We start from the raw sequence: 6,922 nt of genomic DNA on the forward strand, positions 1-6,922 counted from the left end.
AGGAAGGTGATTATACTTAGAAGAAGAGCCTTCAACCCCACTGCCCTCATTGGTTACAAAACTGGAGGGAGCGACATACATTGTAAATGGACCTCTGTTCCCTGGGGACCAGACCCAGGCCCTTGACTACTGCAAGGGGCTAAAGGGACACAAGGAGAAAAACTGATTTAATATTTGCATTAGTGCTTTGAAAAGCCAGAAGGTGATTTTCAGGAAAGGTTCAGATAGTTTGTTAGACCAACAGGAGATGTTTTTAGGGGAGTATCTATCCCTGACATTGTTTAGCTGTGTTGGCTTAGGGTGAAAATAAAAAGAACCAATGTGAAATAGGTAATCAAGACTACCCATAAGCTGAGCTCTATGATACACTTAGCCAAATTCAGGCAAAAGGCATAGATAGAGCCCAGGGGTGGATTTTAGCATAGGAACCATTAAGCCACAAATACAGCCTAACCTTGAGTCAAGATCAGTAAAGTATTATAGTCTTCATTGTTGAATCTGGCAGACTGTGGCTGGTGGAATTAGTGTCCCTTGCAGTCCATGAGACCACCAGGAAACAAATCATCCCCAACACCCAGGCCCATCAGGACAGGAGGCTTTCACTCTGTCTGAGGTAGGAAACGTTCTATTAACTGAGTTCTGACTTTTGGATTAAAAACTAAACCCCAAATATCCTGATGTTAAAGTTCAGGAACAGTTTTATTTTGTGGGACACATTGTACAATTATAATAAAGTGAAAGGTTAATATGACAGTCATTTTCTTGTTTGAATATTATTAAACACAGGACTCACATTGGCAGGTTAATTAATCCTGCAGAAAATTTTACCTGGTGAAGTGAATACTGATGGGAATAATGATTGACATGGCAAAGCAATTGCAAAGAATTATAAAAAATGGTCTGCATGGGGCTGGGGACAAGTCCTTTACAGTAAGGCACAGTGACACACTGTCCATCAAAGGACATGTTAGAAGAGACCAAACATGAGGGTCAGGATGTAAAAAAAAATGTTGGAACGAGAGGCTAGGGAGTTAAATGCACTATTATTTTAGATTTGGATTTAAAAGAGATGCTTGCACTTAAAGAATAGATGGGAATCGTCATGGAATCTCTGGGTGGAAGATTCTCAAGGTTCTGGGTACCATCTGGTGAATATTTCGTCTATTTTGAAAATAAATCCCAGTTTAAGATGATATCCTGTAGCTTTTACTCTTTGAAACTGGATCTGCTCTGCCTTGGAATTCTCTAAGTGGGGCCACACTATATGATAGTTGTTCAAATATCTCCCATTCCCATTCCCTCCCTGGGGACCAATGTCTCTGATTTCTCCAAAGGTTTTCCTATGGCTTGGTACCTAGACTTATCATAACCTCCTTATCTCTCTCTGGATTCCTAAACTGAATGCATAATACAAGAGGTCTGATCTTTATGAAGGCTAGAGGGACTTTTGTCTTTCTTGCCCCAGTCAACAGATTGCAATATGGCGGCCATTAGAATCAGCCATGGCTCCCCTGAGGATTCTGGGGTGACCATTCCAGTGAGGCAGAGCACCTAATGTATGTGACTTCATCAGCCACAGCTTGCTGATGTATCCTCCTGAGTTTACTGTTGATAAAATCCACCGAGCCTGTATTTTCATGCATAAGTTTTTATATCTTAATTTTGTACTTTCACAATTGACTTATTGGACTGTGGATGGGATTTTGTTTTTTTTTTTCCAGAGCAATTGTCCTGTCTCACATCCTGGTCAGGGAGAGGATTTGACCATGGTGGGAACCCATCTGTGAGCTGGTTGAAGGCCCAGTGCCTGGGGCAGTACTCAGAACAACAAGTGAAGCCACGCTGACCGCTTCCTGTTGGTAACAGGCCTTGGAGCCGGAGGTTCACACAGATGGTGGGAGCCATTCGGGGCCTTGTAAAAACAAGTAACCAGAAAAACTCACAGAGATGGGCCATTTTAATGGTCAGTCTATTGGCAAAAGTAATATGCATGTGTAAATTAGGTATGATCTAATAAGATCATTTTGTTTCACATACCTTTATTGAAACTTGTCTTTAGTATGCCAGAATGCCCTCATCTACAATTTTTTTCATCTCTGAACAATATTAATTTTAAATGTGTATATGTGGCCTTGAGATCCATCATCGTGACTTATTGCATTAGAGATCCTAAAACATTTACCTCAAACACAGGCAACATTAAATCAGAGATCAGGGCTTCTAGGTAGGTGGACCCAAAATGGTTTCTTGGTGAGCTTTGAGAATTTCTCAAGGAGAAGGTCTTATAAATATTTTAATCTGTGATCATGGAAACTACACATTTTAAAGAATCTGCCTTGATGGGCCCTTCTGTCAGGAAGTCACGTCTGTTTTCAATACTGTGAGTTCTTAGAGCTACAAATTATACTAGAAAAATATGCACAAGAAGGACATACATTTAAAAAGTTGCTCTTTAAATCTGAATTGAATTGGACTTCCTGTAGATATACTTGTCAAGTCTGGCAAGCCCGTCACAGTTGTGCAAGTGTAGAGTGCTGTCCTTACTGGGTTTTGGAAAGGACTTCCTAGCAGAGCATGACCAACTCTCTGCCGGGATGCTGACTCGGCCCCTGCGAGGGAGTTGGGAACATTCCGACTCTGGGATCCCCTCATGCCGGGCACCAGGCTGGGCCACTGCAGTGCTCTGGGCCCTTTCACCCCTCCAAGTGTGTCTGACTCATTCAGCCTCACGATAGACAGGAGGGCCTTTGTCGAAGCTGTGCCTCATTTGCCACTTCAGAGCATCATGTCTGTTGACATTGCAAAATAGCACAGCATTCCACAAGAGGCCTTTTCAGAATGTTGATCGGGAATGGACAAAAGGCCGTCCTAAGTGGGTCAGCAGCTGCCCTGCAGAGTTTTCCGGGTGAGGAATCACATGTGTCTACTCAGCCTTCCCATGACCTCCACTCTGCCCACCTCCGCCCGGTCACTCAGCCGATTCAAGCAGACAAAAGCAGTGGGTGAGCCCCTTTCTTGCCAGTTGACGCGCAGCTCTGGTCTATGCCACCACGGGCACCACGTGGGAGGCTTTGCGGGCTGGCCTCTGACATTTTCGGGTTCCCTGGCACTTAGTGTAGAGTTTGCTCGTTAATCCTCTGGGAGGGCCTTGTACCTGATAAAGCAGAAAGGTAGTGAGTCCATGTTTCTTTGTGCAGGGAACCGCCACATCCTGCACTGAGTTGGCCTCTGTACTTTGCTGGCAGCTTGTGAGTTTTGGGTAGGGGCTGGGTATCCTTGGAGAGCTGGAGGTGCCTGGGCTGGGCGGGCCACTGCAGGGCATGGGGCTAGGGACAATTCACTTTCCAGTGATCAAGGAGCTCCACCAGGGGACATGTCTGCAGACTCACCTTGCTTCTCGTCTGGAAATCTTCCTCCAATTCATTTAGGTGGAAAAGAGTGATCCTGAAGGTGGAGATGCTCCACAGACTTTTCTATCAGTGTGACCCAAGCCACGTTCCATTATGGAACTCTTAGGCAAAGCTGTTGCTTTCAGACAGCGAGCCACTAAAAAGCTTCATTGGATTGGTTTCTTACAGCAAATTATTTATAATTAACAATCCTTTGCAATAAAGATCTGACTCAGCAATTCTTGCCAGAGATGAAATCATCCAGTAACATAAGTCTTCTTGAAGTTGTATGACCTCATATTAAAACAAAACATTACCTTGATTAAATATTGTTTAAAGATGGTAATACTCAGAGCTGACAACTAAGTGGCAGGGGTTGGGGGGTGGGGCGGGGGAGAAGCCCCATCCTGTTTTGCTGGTGGGAAAATATTTGGAACAACATTTTGAAGGGCATTTTTGTAGCCCAGACCGCAAATCTTAAATTTATTTTTATGTTTCAACCCAAAAGTTTCACTTCCAGAAATTACCCCAGGGAAATAAATATGAATATGAACAAAGTTTCAGCTATACAGTTTCATGGTAATAAAAAGCTTGGAATTCCACTGGTCAATGAATTATCATATACCCACATGATAGAATATTCAAAAGGCTGATGCAGATGTGGGAAAGAAAAGGTATATTAATAGTCAAGAGTGTTCTGAGAAAGAAGATAAAGGAGAGGGATTTGTTGTATGAAGATATATCACAAGGCCAGAGATTCTGTGCTGATTCAGGAATAATAGATGCAAAAATGGAAGAAAGTCTTGATAGTAGAATTAAACAGACATTATTACTTTATGTATATATGTGACTGTATGACCAATATGATTCTACAATATGTATACTCAGAAAAATGAGAAATTATATCCCATCTATGTATGATATATCAACATATATAAGTGAATTCTACTGTCATGTATAACTAGTTAAAACAAATAAAAAATTAATTAAAAAATAAATAAAATGAACTTGCACAGCCCAACAAAAAAAGAAGAGAGTCTATAAACAGAATAATTTATATATATGTATATAATATATAACTTATATATTATTTATATATAAATTCTGTTGATTGAGAGGTATGTAAAAATAGTAGGACAAGGTTTTGGGATAAGTGGTTATCCACTGAGACCCCTACTATATTCTCAGGAATAAACACCAAACAGTTTAAAGACGGGGAAACAACTTGTAAACATAGTTGCCGGGAAGATAAGAGACACATTTTTGCCCTTTGAAGATGAGGAAGAATTTCCCAAGCAAGAAATAAAGCTGGATGCTCTGACAGAGACAGGCAAGTGGTCACCAAATTATTCTGTTTCTCCTAGGCACGCCCACTCCTCCCTTTATCTGGATGGGAATATGCAGGTGAGTTCTGTTTGGTGGAAAGTAATGATGTGGCCATTCATAGTCTGGCTTTTGCTGACTTCTGAGCAGAACCAACTGTTTGGTTTCCCATTCTCCTGTTGAAGTAAAGGCTTGTGGGACAACAGAGATGCTAATGGAGGGACCTCAGACCCCCACATCACTGCCTGAGGAGATCAGCCAAACAGAGTGATGAAGGAGTCACATCTGCCCTAGAAATGAAAAAGACTACGTGTGTGTGAGATGGAAGTTTGCGTATAAACCCACAGTCAGCACTAATCATAGATATCATAAGGGAAAGACGGTCAGATTTAGCCACAAGAGAATTTAAAAGTCTGTATAGCAAAAATAGATGATAAATCAAGTTCAAAGACAAGTGACTGGTTGGTAGGAACTATTTGCAATTTATTGAAAACATGAAATGCTGGTAAACAGAAAGTGCTGCTATAAATCAATAATGAAAGGTAAAACAGTTCAATTGAAAAAAATAAGTGAAGGATAGGAGAACTATATCAACAGAAGAAAATGTCAAGGACAAACATGAAAAGATGCCCTTTAATTTGCAGCTAAAACCAAAATCTATCAGTATTTCTTCATTTAATTTTTAGATTATATTCAATATATATTTGGGGAACAAGGCATCTATGGGTTTTTTTTCTAAATTATTTTGGCAACATAAGGTAAAATATACTGTCCTTGAATGTGTCAATTCCACTTCTGAGTCTCCAGTAACATGGAAGATGAAATAAATTTTGGCGCCTCCACCCTTGGAATACAACGTCTTGGCATAAAAATAATCAATTATAAGCAAAATCAGAGTTCATTGACCTATATTATATAAAATATCTACCTAAAATATCTTACACTATGATTTGTGCAGAATGGTTCCAATCATGTTACTGTTTCCCCAAATGTCCTTGGTTGAGTATCTACGTAATGTGCATGGACAGAAGCACAAAGAATGTGTGGGGATGTCCCCTGAGTAGGGACAGTAGGGGGCAGGACTGGGGGGAGGGAGTGTAGCAGAGTCTGTACACTCTGGATTGCTTGAATCTTGCTACAAGAATCAGATGATGTAACACTTGTAAAATTAAAAAAAAAAAAAAGAAAAGAAGAATTCTATCAGCACTGAAATGTTCATGGGAATGAAAAATGAGCAAGGAAGAGAATTGGTATTAAAATGGTAATGAAAGCTGTGTAGGGACATAGAAAAAGCTGTGTAGTGATATTATTTGAGAAACATTGAAATTACAGATACATTGTGATGGTTGGAAGGAAAATACACGTTTGTCTGGGGGAAAAAATCTAGGTGGATATTGTGGGATGTCGACTGAGTTTTTAAATAGATTTTTAAAATTTTATTTGGGTACAGTCATGCATCACTGAATGCCAGAGACACATTCTGACAAATGTCTTGTTGGTGATTTTGTTGTGCAATCATCCTGGTGTGTGCTTACACAATCTAAGATGGTTGTGACGTCACCATGTGGTATGATCTTATGGACCACCATTCTCAATGTGACCCCTCGTTGACTGAAATGTCAGGTGGCACATGACTGTTTTAGAATATAGCTCTACCTCCCTACACCTGGGTTCTTGAAGGAGGGCAGAGGTCTTCTGTTAAGTGTTGAATGTGGGGGACAGTCCTGATTTGCAGCATCTGTCAATTTCTCTGTTGTGTAACTATCAACACTGGGGCTCATGTCAAAGCACCACGTCAATGTCAACCAGCTCCCTGCCTTCCTGACAAATTAAAAATCAGGTCTCACTAAATGATACGAGACAGCTCTAGCACACTCCTGGAGACCACACGGGGATGCACAGCGTCCGTCCTTTAGGGAGGTAGAAGAAACTGACGCAGGGAAAAGTACTTGTGATGTGAGTGGTTTTCATTAGCAAAATGTCTGGAAGGTGTTTTTCACCAATTCCTTCAAGTCTGAAGAACTTAAGCCTCCCTTCCACTGAAGTCAACCCTGGAAGACTGCTCCTTGTCAATGTCCTATTCTACTGAGCGGGACCATAGATTTATTTGACTGAGATTTGGGAGGTTGAAGGGAGGACAGAGGGGCAAAAATCCAGATGCGTGTGGGGAAGGAAATCAAGGTGAGAAAACAGCAAGAACTCCCTTTTGA

Source organism: Marmota monax, unplaced genomic scaffold (genome assembly GCF_021218885.2).
Source record: "Marmota monax isolate L192 unplaced genomic scaffold, Marmota_monax_Labrador192_F-V1.1 WCK01_AAM20220418_F8-fsc00360, whole genome shotgun sequence".
NCBI lineage: Eukaryota > Metazoa > Chordata > Mammalia > Rodentia > Sciuridae > Marmota > Marmota monax.